Here is a 14,740-nt window from a genome sequence, read left to right on the forward strand (position 1 = left end):
AGAGAAGAGCAGTTCTGGCCATAGCTATCCAGGAATACATATTCATGAACTAGGGAAGCATAGAGGAATATGTCTACATTTAGATTAGCAAATTATAAGGTTTCAACAATTCTTTTTCTGAAAATTTTGCTTGGCAGTTCAGAAATCTCATGCCTGGATGCAGGTGAGAAAAGAGGGATCATCATTGCTAAATATATCAAGTTTATCTAATGATATAAGAAATTCCCTTTCAAATTTAATGATAGACTTAAAATAATACTTTTCTCTTAAAACAGTCTTATTTTCATAGAGAATGAATTTTTCCCAAAATGCTACAAATAGATTTAACATTTTAAAAGATGTCCATTAATTTATTCCAGTGAAATACAGATTTTTAGACCCAAGTCAATGCTTTACTTGACAATTGAAATTGGTTTATAAAGTATTATTTTACACCAGCTAAATCTAATGACCTTTTCACTCTCCAAGTTTCATACCACAGATTTCAGGAACAGAGACCAGTGAAATGTGTATCCTACATTCCAGCAGGCAAAAGTAGTAAAGAGCTTTTCCTGTGGCTGGTAAAGAGCATGTTTCTTAATAAGAAAATGAGCACTGTAACACATAGAGTCATTTCCGGACCTGTGTTCTGTGTGTGGCTTTCAATTATTATCTGACATACTGGCTTCATGTCTTTCATACCTCAGAACTTCATCTCCATTCCTGTTAGGAATCTTCACTCAGCTTCCTTTCTGCATCAATGGATTTAGCTTCTCGCTTCATGAAAATGATTGGTGAAGAAGAGTGGAGAAAGCACACAAGTAAATCAAACATAGATACATTATCACTGATACCACAGAAATAGCATCATGAGATTAGCATGAACAATTACCCACCAAAAAAATTGGATAAGCTGGAAGAAATGAATAAATTCCTAAATACATATAATCTACTAATCCTGAATTCTGAGGAAATAGAAAATATAAACAGATCAATAATGAATGAGAATATTGATCACTAAAAAGACACCCCCCCATCAAATAAATAAATAAATAAATAAATAAATAAATAACTAACTGGTATCTGATAATTTCTCTGCTGAACCTCATCAAACATTTAAAGAAGAACTTATAATAATTCTATACATTTTCCCCCCAAAATCAGAGAAAGGACTATCTCTAAACTTATTTCATAAAGCCAGAATTACCCAGATACCAAAGCCAGGCAAGGATATCAAAAGAAAATAAAACTATTGACAATTATTTCTGATGAATATAGATGCAAAACTCCTGAAGAAAATACTAGCAACTTAATTTAAAACACATTATAAGACAACAGGGATCTAGGAATAGTTATTTCTGGGATACCAAGGTGGTTCAACATTTACAAATCAATAAACAAGATATACCATATTAAAATAACCAGGGACAAAAAAATCATATGATCACTTAATTTAGTACAGAAAAAAGCATTTTCTTACCATTAGACATTCTTTCAGGATAAAAACCTTCATCAATTATGGTAGAGGAGAAATGTGCTTCAACACAGTGAAGCACATTTTCTATTTCCTCAGAATTCAGGCTTAGTACATTATGTGTATTTAGGAATTTATTCATTTCTTCCAGCTTATCCAATTTATTGGTGGGTAATTATTCATACTAATCTCATGATTCTATTTCTGTGTTATCAGTGATAATGTATCTATGTTTATTTCTGATTTGATTTACTTGTGTGCTTTCTCCATTCTTCTTCAACAATCATTTCATCCACATTCATTCACAGTAAGCCCACAGAAAACATTCCACTCAAAGGTGAAAAATCAGAATCCTTTACTAACAAGATAATAGTGCCTACTTTTGCTAATACAAAAAGATAAGTTGTAATCTGCACAGGTTAATGCCAAGAGTAAGCAATGGGAATAGGACAGTCACTTCAATAAATTATATTGAAAAAAAAAAATCCCTGCATGCCCATATGCAAAATAACAAAATGAGACCCTTATACAAAAATCAACTCAAAAAGGATTGAAGACAAGCATAAAACCTGACACTGTAAAACTTCTAGAAGAAATTATGGGGGAGAAATTACATGACATTGGGCTAGGCAAAGAGTTTTAGGTTTCATCCTGAAAGCATAGGCAACAAAAGTGAAACAGAAAAATTAGATTACATTAAAATAAAATGTTTCTTCACAACAAAGTAAAAAAAATTAATAGAAGGAAGAACCATCCTATAGAATAAGAGAAAATATTTGAAATCCCTACACCTGATTAATGTCCAAACATATAAGGAATTCAAACAATTCAATAGCAAGGATACAAAAATCCTGACTATGAAAGTAACAGGATCTAAAGAAACATTCCTCCAAATGTCTATACATTTTGTGACATACACCCATGACATTCTGAACTTGCCTTATCATAGAACCTAACATCCTTTCCCAGTATTCTAATTTGTTCCCTTTAGTAGTAGCTCACCATAATAAAAGTAAATAATAAGGTGGTAGCATATAAATGGCTGTATGTACTGTTAATATCACGAACATTAGGGAGATGCAAACTAAAACCACAAGGAGATATCTTCTAATACCTGATAGAAGACAATAATGTTGTTGAGGTTGGGGATTAAAAGGGAGCCTTTGTTCAGTGCTGTTGAGAATGCAAATTAATATGACCATTTGGAAAAACAGAACAAAGTTCCCTCAAAAAAGAAAAAAATAGAATTAATATAAAATCCAACAATTCTGTTTCTATGTATGTTCCTGAAGGATTTGAAATTAGTATGTCAAGAGATGTTTGCACACCCAAATTCATTGCAGCACCAGTCATGATAGCCAAATTATTGAATCAACCTAAATGTCCATCAGTGGGTGAATGAATAAAGAAAAAGGTGCTATGCATACTGTGACCTACACCCATGACATTCTGAACTGCCTTATTATAGAACCTAACATCCTTTCCCAGTATTCTAATTAGTTTCCTTTAGTAGTAGCTCACCATAATAAAAGTAAATAATAAAGTGGTAGCTTGACACCATTCATGATTATTCAGGTGACTAGTAAATATTAACTGAATGAATAGATGAGTGGAAGTCACTAAACCTGTAAACTAGAAACAGAAGTGACAGATCACCTTGTCCCTATAGAAATATTTCCTCTATATTTTTGTGATGACAAATTATATGAAATATTAAAAAAAGAAATCTAACAAAAGGCTATCATGAGAAAATAGGTTAATAATAAATAAATGTAACTTAGATAAACAGTGAGAAAATTCTAGTTAACTCAGATTTTATTTAATTGTTGAAATGATTCTGAATGATACTAAATTTTAAAACTGTAAAACTATATCCGAGGAAATCCTATTTATTTCCAAATGAGCATATGAACGTATGTATCAACAGGTGTTTATAGTTTGCTTCATTTATATCTATTGTTTGATATTATACTAACTAAATATTATACTAAAATATAAAAAGATTATACATATTGGTGATTTGGAAATTTTGACCTGTAAATCTGCCATTATCCTGGGAAAGCACTAAAGTTGGAATTTTTCTTTCTTTTCGAATGGTTTTTATTTTTCAAGCTCCAATGACTTTCTTGCAAAATTCATCTAAAATCCATTGATTCTTGCATTCCTGAAAATCTTCCCAGAGGCATGATTTCCAGATTCTACTCTAACATTATCCTTTGCAAATTTTACAAGATGTTTTTCATAATATTTGGATATTTCTGTACTCCTGAACTTTTTTCCACATGGGCTTGCATTATTTAATAAAATAATGAATTATATCTGGAAAAGGTCTTGGAGGTTATCTTACAGGAATCCCTCCTCCAGTGAGATGATTTTCCAGTCTTAGCTTGAGCACTTCCAGGGATTTGGCACTCTCTATTTTCTATGGGAATTCTTTTCAAGTGGAAAATGTTTTTCTTTTGTTATTGCAAATTATGCCTCTGTGATACTAACATCTACTTGCTGGTCTTAGCATTTTCCTCTGTAGCAAAACTCATTGACCATAAAGCAACACTTAACAATTTTTTTAAATTAATTTAAGTAACTGCAGTTAAACTAACAGATTTTAATGTTTGTAACTAGAACTCTCTTCTACTCCATGCTATTTTCCTATCAATTAATACAATCCAGTAATATGTGCTATTTGAATTGGTCTTCCTTACCTATAGGCTTACCCTTTTAATGTCAACATTGCATTATGTAGATGATGTATCCTGCGTGGTCCTCTGCATTTTGGTCCAGAAGACTTTAGTTCTGAAGTAGGTTCCATTACTCAGCTTTTGGATTTTACCATATACTAGTTGTTTTCAGGATCCTCTCCTGTTGTTAATATTTCCCCCTAAGAGACATCTGATATCTAGAATCAAATACGATGTTGTGAGTCTAGAATGGCAATAATAGAACACAGTTGTGAAATTATCCTGAATTTGATATCATACATACACTGAGGAAGTTACAGGCTTAGAAAACGTCAATGTTTCCTCTGTATTTTTCAGCTATTGAATGATAGTGCTGAGACTGAAACCTGACTCTGTGTTTCAACTTAAGAGTCCAGCTTTCATGACAAATAACAGGATCCAATTTCAAGTGTAGATTCACATAAACTACTGATAATTTGGCATTCCTCTGTGTTGTAACTAGTCTTTTGAATCCAAGTGAGACTTACTCATTATATTCAATTATATCTTTGACACACATGGGTGAGATAGTTTTGAATCATAATTTTCTTCAAAAAGATACATGTACTTTCAAACTGAATAAAAGGAGAAAGAAGATCAAATCTTGAGGCAGACCAGAGGCTAATGTTCTCCTGTTCTGCAAGATACTCTTAGTCATTAATGCAATGCAGAACTTTAGAACCTGGCACAACTATTCTATAATTTTAGCACCTTTAACAGATTCTGCAAGGGTTTATAAATAATGGTTAAAATATTTTGCCTGAATAAATTTTATTACATCTGACTTATTACCCAAATGAAGCAGTAAATTAATTTGCTTTATTATGATGTTAGTGAAAAATTTTTTCCTTATAAATAGACTGCTGCAGCCGGACTGCGGCAGATGGTGGCCCGTTACGGGGAGCCCCAGGACACTCGGGGGTAAATGACGAAAAAAGCTGCCCGTCCATAGATAGGACGGGAACAAATCTACTCGTCCCTAGGCAGATAGGGCGAGAGGAAAAATGACCATTTCGAGAAAATGGAGAAGATTGATACAGTATGTTTGTGTCTTGTTTTGTCTCAGTGTATTGTATTGTCTTTGTGATGAAAATATGGAAGGGGTGAGAAGTAAATTTCTAAGGGAAGAAGGCACCCCAGTGGAACCAAGAATAGTTAGGGCATGTGTTGATAAGAGCCCAGGAACTCTAGTCAGAAAGAAACAGAAAGTTCAGAAGAAGAAAGATTATCAGAGGAGGAAGGATTATCAGGAAAAAAGTTGCAGCAAAAGGCTATTACTAAATACTTTTCGTTACCGGAGGGTGCATAAAGCAGAGAGGCAGCTGCCGAGTGTGCAAGCCGGTCACAGCGCAGCAAGGATTTTCCAAGAGGCGGCGGCGACTGGCCCTTCCCCGCCTCCTGGCCGGGGAGCTGGCTCTTCCACTGCCGCGAGCCCAAATCTAGACCTGACCTGGAGGCACAGTCTCGCAGGCTCTTGCTCCCTGTGCCCAGTAGCAGTTTGAGTCCGGGACACTCCCCAGGGCCATCTGGGGCTGCCCAGGCACTACAGCCAGCAGAAGACGCTACTGGTGTCCCTGATGTTTGGTCATTTTCAATGCCAATAACTAAGCTACAATGGTTCTCCCACACCTGGAAGCTGATGAGTAATGAGCACTATTAATGCTTATTTCAAATGCAAAAAAACCTTGAGATAATGTACTAAATTGTTCAGAAGGTTGTTTTCTTAGTAGAATGCTACAGGATTTTCTTTAGCCATCCGGAGTTCCTGCCTTCGTCCCAGTGCCGGTAAAGACCAAGGTGGAAGAATTTCCAGTGTTGCTGAAAACCGGAGGAGACTTCGGCTGAGAAACGGACGAAACTTGGATCAAGCTAGCTGCCTGCAGAACTTATCTGGACTGTGATTTAAGCTAGCTGCTTGCAGAACTTACCTGGACTGTGATTTAAGCTAGCTGTCTGCAGAACTTACCTGGACTGTGATTTACCTGGACTGTGAGTTAATCTATTGAGACACTACTTTACCTGGACTGAGACAACAAACTGTAATCTATAACAAATTGTAACTCGGTATCTTTGCTAACAGTGTCATTGCTGGTATAATTTTTCCAAGGGCTTCTTGCATGGAGCCATCAAGTGGCTTGGTATTGTGGCATTTTGTATCCTCCCTTTCTGTTTGTGGCAGGTTATTTTTGGTGTTTCTGTAAAAACCACTATGGTCCTTATTTAAATTAAACAAAAGGGGGAAATGTTAGAGTCTGTAAACAAGTCAAAATAACACCTGGTATTTTGCCAGGGGAATGTTAGAGTTCATAAACAAGTCTGGATGGTGCCTGGCAAAATGCCAGAGGGAGCGGTTTAAGAAGTAACAAAAACAAGCCATTAAGTGTGGAGATTCCTGATTGGTTGACTGATGTATCTAGTTTATGCTAATTAGATAAGCTGTGTGGAATGTATAAATACTGCTCCTGTCCTGCAATAAACGGCTCCTACTCCTGCTGTATCAACGTACACAAGTTATTCGTCACCCTCCGCTTATTTTGCCCAGCCAGCCGGGCTGCGGCAATAGACTGTTCTCTTTCTGTCTTTTTGTAATGTTACACTCTCCTCTTATTGTTCATATGCTTGTTTAAAGAATAGTTATAAATCCCTTCATATCCTTTCTCTTATTTTTCATAAGTCTCGATTTATTCTAAGCTTAATTTCTATGAATGCTATTTTAGAGGTGTATGCTTCTGTCATACTTTTATTCTTGTTTGATATTTTCAATCCATTTCTGATACATATTCTTTGAAAGTATTGCCTCTGATTAATTTGATATGTTTTTAACTTTTATTTATTTATGTTATTGAGACATCAAGCATCAGGAACAGAGAATTATAACTTACAGCAATGGTTATATTAGTTCTTCATGTCCCATTTTTTGGTCCTCAGAGGCAGAAGATATAATGTGAGTAGAGCAGTCCATTAAAATGTCCCTGCCTCTTCTCCCCTGTTTTATAAATCATTATAGCCAGCTAGAATAGGGACAACTCTCAGCCTGATCTTAGTGTATTTATATTAAAGATAGTAGAGCCTCTTTCAGTTTAGTTATGAAAAATAACATGGAGAAGTGATGCTCTGTTGACAAACCTGGGAGATATATATATATATATATTATAAGAGCAAGAACCGAGTTTTCATTTTGTTGGAGTGATCATGCATGTGTTGGTCTATATGTTAAATATTCCATCTGGACACATAAGAAATACTAAATATATTTTTGAAAGAGTTAATGAATGCAATTTCATTTTCTTTCTTGTGGTTTTGGATAGATAGAACTCAGGGCCTCCTGGATGCTAAGGAATGACTCTATCACTGGGCTAAACCCCTGCTTAAATGCATAATTTTTTAAAATGAACTCTATTGAGTTGTGACTTTCAATACCTTACTTCTTTTCTCAAGACTGTCAGTTTAAGTGTTTTCACCCTCTTAGCTACCCTCTTATATCCAAACATCTATTTATGTAAATAGTCACTTAATGTTTTTCTCTCAATTCTCAGTATAATAAATTTCAGTTGTGAACCTTTTTCTAATTTTATTTCCTCTGGATGGTTTCTCAAAACTGTTACACACACACACACACACACACACACACACACCCCTCATAGAGTAGAATTCCTGGAATTAGCAGGGAAAAAAAATCCTTCTGGAAATGTCAACTCATTCTTTTACTCTCTGAAGAAAATTAATGCATCTTAAGCTGCTGCTGATGTGATGGCCTCTCGTTTAATATGATAAACACTGAAGATTGTTGACCTCATTGTGACTGTAAGAATTTATTATTTGGTTCTTCATAAAAAAATATTTAGACTCGTTTTCATATTCACTCTTTTGGCTCACACAGACAAAGTGTTGGCCAGCGACCTTGGAAAAGGGTTTTCCTTTCTGTCTGGAGTACTGGGTTTGGTTCAGTGAGTTTCTAGAATCTAATTCCTTCACCATATGGACCCAGAACCTTCCCAAGAACCAAACATATAGGAAATGAACAATATAGTAAAATATTATATTAAGCAACGAGTCATTTTAACTTGGCAACGTATGAGATTCATTTTTTATTACACAAACAGTACTCCCTATACCAGGTCTTATAGTTTAAGTCACATTTAAATGACTATGTCTTTATCACTGGAGTTTAAATACTCAGATTTGATTATATGGCCATATTTTTGTAATTTAAGATTTCAAAAGAAGTGAATCTCTAGTTTGTGATTTTACTCAGTGTCTAAAATGAAGTTTAAGATGAGAAAGTAGAAAGTGTGTCTATAAATTAAAGCCTTATATTGGATTAAGAAGATTTATTGCATGTCAGAAGCATCATGGAAGAGAGATTCAGTCTTTGAACAATTTCCTTAGTGATGTTTAAAACCTTTTACCTCGTAAGAAAGTTTAATTTTAGAGTAATTCAACAAACTCCCCAAATATGTACTTGTATAAAACTGTTTCAGAGAAACAAAAATATTTCTCGTACTTTGAAATAGATACTCTTTTAAGAAAAAAATATATCATATTTTTGGTAAATCTGAAAAGTAACAAAGTCATGAATTTATATAAGAATTTGCTAAATGTGAATATCCTAAATTTCATGTGTAACTAAATTTTAATGAAGTTCTCTGCCTTACCTAACATCCAGTAGGTGACTAACTAATCCAGGTTTGCTAAGGAATATCTATGATGGCCTTACTATTCCCCCGAGCCCTGACTAAAGGCTCCTATCAGTTTTCTTAGAAAACCTACACTGCAAGTGTTCAATTGTAAATGTTTTCTTTGCCCCTTTTTTATGACACAAGTCTCCCAGGCTCTTACCAGTTTTATAACTCAGGAATACCTTGCTTGAGAACCTCGAGGTATCCTTTTCTATGTAATCAATTAGAAAGACAAGTATTATCTCTCAGTTTCTGTGGGAATAGGAGCCTGATTTCACAAACAAGCATACTAACCCAGATAACTTTATCACATGAACCAATCTAACCTGTAACATTTTCCAGTACTTTTCCACTTCCTCACCTGGAACTTCAAAACTCAGTTGCCTTTTGTTTCAGCAGAAAGGAGTTCAATCTTTCCTCCCTGTTGCAATAATTTTGAATATAAAATTCTTCCATGTGTATTATCTCTTTCTAATTCATATTCTTTCTTTGATAGGATTTTGCAGAAATAGCATTGAAAAGCCAAGTCTTGGGAACACTCAGTACTAAGTGTAACTAAGATAGGGCATTTCCCCCTCCTTCTTTGTTGCCTGTTTTAGTACAGTTGTCTAGCCCACTTATCAATCCTTCTATAGCCTGATGACCTCTCAGAGGAGCCACTATGTGTAGTAGTTTGTGTTACATATTAGGTAATATTTAGGAATGAACAGTGAAATGTGAGCAAAAAACAGAGAGAGGTCACGTGGTTTCCTTGTAATTACCTTTAATGAACAATCAAATAACTTGTAGAAATACAAGTGCACTAACCCTGAGAATAAACAGGTAGATACAAAATAACTCAATTAAGAAATAAATTAAAAAAAAAGAAAGAAAAGATTAATGGGACTAATTCCTGGCAGAGTCTACTGAGGTGATTGTAAAGTCAGGATTTATAGTCATGGATTTCTCAATATATTTCAGAAGGGAAATTTCATTAGTAGTACAGATGTACTAAGATTAAGTCTGCCCAGACATTAACCCCAGCACCCACATTAACATGAGATTGATGTATACATGGAGCCTCAGAAAATAGGATAGTCACAATGACAATTCTGGAGAAGACAAACTATGGTTATCATTCTCTGCTTGGAGAGACAACCATTCCGGCTTGAGAGTGTTCTTTGCTCGAGCTTTCCTTTATTTTCTTTTTTTTTAAATATTAAATTATTTATTTATTCTAATTTGTTATACATGATGGCAGAATGCAATTCATTTCATGTTACACATATAGAGCACAATTTTTCAAGTCACTGATTGTACACAAAGTATTTTCACACCACTCATGTCTTCATACATGTATTTAGGGTAATGGTATCTAATTCATTCCACCATCATTCCTACCCTCTTGCTCCCTCCATTTCACCTCCTCCGCTTTGCCCTATCTAAAGTTCCTCCATTCCTCCCATGCTACCCACCATTCCCATTATGAGTCAACATCCTCATATCAAAGAAAACACTGGGACTTTGTTTTTTGGGGGATTGGCTTGCTTCACTTAGCATTATATTCTCCAACTTCACCCATTTACCAGAAAATGCCATGATTTTGTTCTCTTTTAACACTGAGTAATATTCCATTGTGTATACATACCAAAGTTTCCCTATCCATTCATCTATTGAAGGGCATATAGGTTTGTTCCATAATTTAGGTATTGTGAATTGTGCTGCTGTAAACATTGAAATGGCTGTGTCCCTGTAGTATGCTGTTTTTAAGTCCTTTGGGTATAGACCGAGGAGAGGGATAGCTGGGTCAAATGGGTGGTTCCAGTCCAAGTTTTCCAAGGAATCTCCATACTGCTTTCCATATCGCCTGCAGCAATTTGCAGTTCCAACAGTGATGTATGAGTGTGGCTTTTTCCCCACATCCTCACCAACGCTTATTGTTGTTTGTATTCTTGATAACTGCCATTCTGACTGGAGTGAAAAGAAATCTTATGGTAGTTTTGATTTGCATTTCTCTAATTGTTGGAGATATTGAACATTTTTTTTTTCGTATGTTTGTTGATTGATTGTATATCCTCTTCTGAGAAGTGTCTGTTCAGTTTCTTAGTCTATTTATTTATTGGGTTATTTGTATTTTTGGTGTTAAGGTTATTTAGTGCTTTATATATCCTAGAGAATAGTGTTCTATCTGATATACTTATGGTAAAGATTTGCTCCCATTCTGTAGGCTCTTTATTCACCTCACTGATTGTTTCTTTTGCTGAACTAATAAATGAATTCAGCAAAGTAGCTGGATATAAATCAATGCCCATAAAGCAAAGACACTTCTGTACATTAATGACAAATCCTCAGAAAAAGAAAAAACCACCTCATTTTCAATAGCCTCAAAAAAAAAAAAACTTGGGAATAAACTAAACAAAAGAGGTAACAGACCTCTACAATGAAAAATACAACACACTAAATAAATAAATTAAAGAAGACCTTAGAAGATGGAAAGATCTACCTTGTTCTTGGATCAGCTGAATTAATATTGTCAAAATGAACAAACTACCAAAAGCACTATACAGATTCAACTCTATCCTTTACTTTCACTTATAAGGAAGTTCGCTTGCATGGCTTTTGGCTCCTGACTTTAATTTTTTTTCATCAGAACACAAGAACTGAGGTTTGAAGCTTCAGCCCGAAACTCTCCTGTGACATTTTGCTGGAAAAAGCCAGTGCTACTAACTATTCATATTTGCCTAACAAATAAAGAACATTAAATAAGGATATGAATGCATTTGAGCCATATTAGCATTTACCTTCATTGCTAGATCAATAGGGAATATACAGTCACCTTGTTCATTTATTCCTTCATTATTTAATTCAATTATGCATTTATCAAACAGACATTAGTTGTCCACGATAAGTCTGATAGGTTTGCCCCTGCTGTTTAATAGTTTACAGACTAGAAGAATAAATAGTTATGAATCAAAAAACATCAATAGCTACAAAATAAGAAAACACATTCTCACACAACTTAAAACTGTGGAAAGTTCTACATAAAAGTTAGAGTTATATCAGAGAATGTAAAATAGATGTTGTCTATAATTTTGTACTTTTGCTACTTACAATATTTCAAAACATTATAAGCTTTTAGAAGACTCAAAAATTGTTTTTTATTATGATTTTACAAACTCTGCTCTAAATGTCATGAGGTGGTCCAATGTATTTTGTCAAGATATTAAATTATAAAGAGGATAAAATGTGTGAATTCACTGATGCTTTTACACTAGCTTCTACAGGAAACAATTTGGTATATGTTGGAAACCATATTTTGGTGTCCTAAATTTTAAAGAATTATTTGAAATGTCAAATAATGAATTTCCAATTTATTTTTTAAGATATGAAAATGAGTCCTTTGGGAAAGGTTATCTCATGAGCTAATGGACCTCACATGGCCAAAAAGATAGATATTTTGCTACTGACATGAGTTTTCCTATCATCTGGAAAATAAGAGTGATTACTATTTCAAGTGATAAAAAAGAAAAAGATTATATGACTCTGTCTGGCTAAGATCTGTGCATGAGCATTGGATCATAGGCTACTTCTAATCCTTTCTTTTGGTACTATAGTAACACACACACACACACACACACACACAACCTATAAGGTACTATAGTTAAATGAGCATGTAAAGATATTATGATGTGTTTTCTTGAGATTATTAGGATAGAACCTACATGCCTGAAAATAATTGAAAGAAATTTTCTCATACATGCTTTACAGTTCTTCTATCCCTTTGATCATTACTCGAACTATGTTATGGTTTTGATATGAGGTGTCCGCCCAAATCTCACATATAAAATAATGCAAGGAAGTTTCAAGGTGAAATGATTGAGTTACGAGAGTTTCAACTTAATCAGTGCATTAATCGCATTATACAAGTTAATTGGGTGATAACTATATGCAGATAGGATGTGGTTAGAGAAGGTGCGTCATTGAAGGTATGCCTTTGGGGTATATATTTTGTTCTTGTTGAGTGGAGTTCTCTTTTGATTTCTTGATGGTCACTTACTTAGTTGCTTTCCTCCTTCCCACCCTTCTGCTATAATGTTCTGGTTCACCTTTAACCCTGAGGAATGGAGTTGGCCATCTATGAACTGAGACCTTTGAAACTGTGAGCCCAAATAAACTAACTTCTAACATTTTTCTGTCAGATATTTTGATCATAGCAGTGAAAAGCTGACTAAAATTAACTTTATTTGACTTTTGACCTCACAGAGATTCTTACGGGTTTGAAAGATGAAGTTTGAAAATTTGTGACATAATTCACGAGGGTGCATGGTTCACAACAAACCACTTTTCTACATGTTTGAAGACTTGTTAGTCAAGGGTTGTAAGCACAGGATATGAATGTCATTTTCCCATTTAAATCAGTGAAGACTAATTTAGTTGCAAAAGAATAGAAACCACAACATAACTGGTATAATGAACAACTACAAAATAATGTTTTTTTAAATTTTTTTACATTTATAACTCGGAAGTCTAGATAAAAAGCACATATGGGACTTGCCATGAATAAAAACCACCAGACATCTAATTTTTTATCCTGCCTTTTGCTCTGCCTTCCATGGTACCAATGGTCTTTTTCAATTGTACATGGTGGTTCTAGATCTTCTTTGATGATGACTGCAATTGTGAACTTCATCTACTCTCATTAATTCTTCCTGAGGGAGAAAAATGCTACTTCTCTGCAACCTATGAGCTGAACAAGGTTATGAATCAGCCTCAAATTAGGTATGATGGCCTCGGGGATAAACTGAATAAAAGGATGAATTCTTGTTCAGGCCCACCAAAAGAGCATACACAATATACTGTGATAAAAGGTAAACTTTTCAAGGAAAATCAGACTACTTTTAATAGAAGAAGGAAGAAATTTTACACTCTGAAGTTTGGAGACAACCACTAAAAAGTGTCTTATAATTCATGAAAAGATGATTAGACATCAAATACTTTCTTCTAATATGTCTTGTGGACAATAAAAATAATATCCTTGCAATATTCCTCTTCATTTTCTATCCTCCCCACCTTTTTGTTCGTGGTGCTAGGGATTGAACCCAGAGCTTTGTGCATGGGAGGCAAGCACTCTACCAACTGAGCTATATCCCCAGTCCCTCTTTATTTCCTATTGCTTTCCAGAAAGGGCTCTAAGATTATTTTCTTGGGTTATTTATACTCCTTACTTTCACCCTGCTATTTCTATTTTCCACCCAAGTCTCTAACTCCCAAGCCTTACCAGTTTTATTTTGAACATCAAACCTCTGTTCTTGTATTGACACACACAGCAGTATTCTATGGCCTATCATTGACCCATTATAATTGAACTCCACATCATTAACAAAAGAAAGCTACTTTTCCTTTACTCATATACCATTTTCATAAGCTACAACTTTTAAATGTTTTCTTTTTGGGAGGCAGAGAAATGATTTTCATCCAGTCAGGAAAAATATTCCCTTTTTATTTAGAATGAGCAGAATTGTTATTTAAAATACTAAAAGAAAAAGATAATACTATCTGAATTTAACTTTATATTTTTTACAATATTACTAAATTATATTTTTGTTGAGAAGATTTTCATAAGAAAGTGATATCAAAATTTATAAAGCTAACTTTACTTCCTGTTAGGGTCTGTAAACAAGTCTGGATGGCGCCTGGCATTTTGCCAGAGGGAGTGGTTTGTGAAGTAATGCCATTGAGCCATTAAGTGTGGAGATTCCTTATTGGTTGACTGCTGTATCTAGTTTATGTTAATTAAGATAAGCTGTGTGGAATGTATAAATACCTCTGTTGTCCTACAATAAACAGCTTCCACTCCTGCTGTATCAATGTACACAAGTTGTTCGCCCCCCCCTGGTTATTTTGCTGCAGCC

This window comes from Marmota marmota, unplaced genomic scaffold (assembly GCF_001458135.2).
Source record: "Marmota marmota marmota unplaced genomic scaffold, marMar, whole genome shotgun sequence".
Lineage (NCBI taxonomy): Eukaryota > Metazoa > Chordata > Mammalia > Rodentia > Sciuridae > Marmota > Marmota marmota.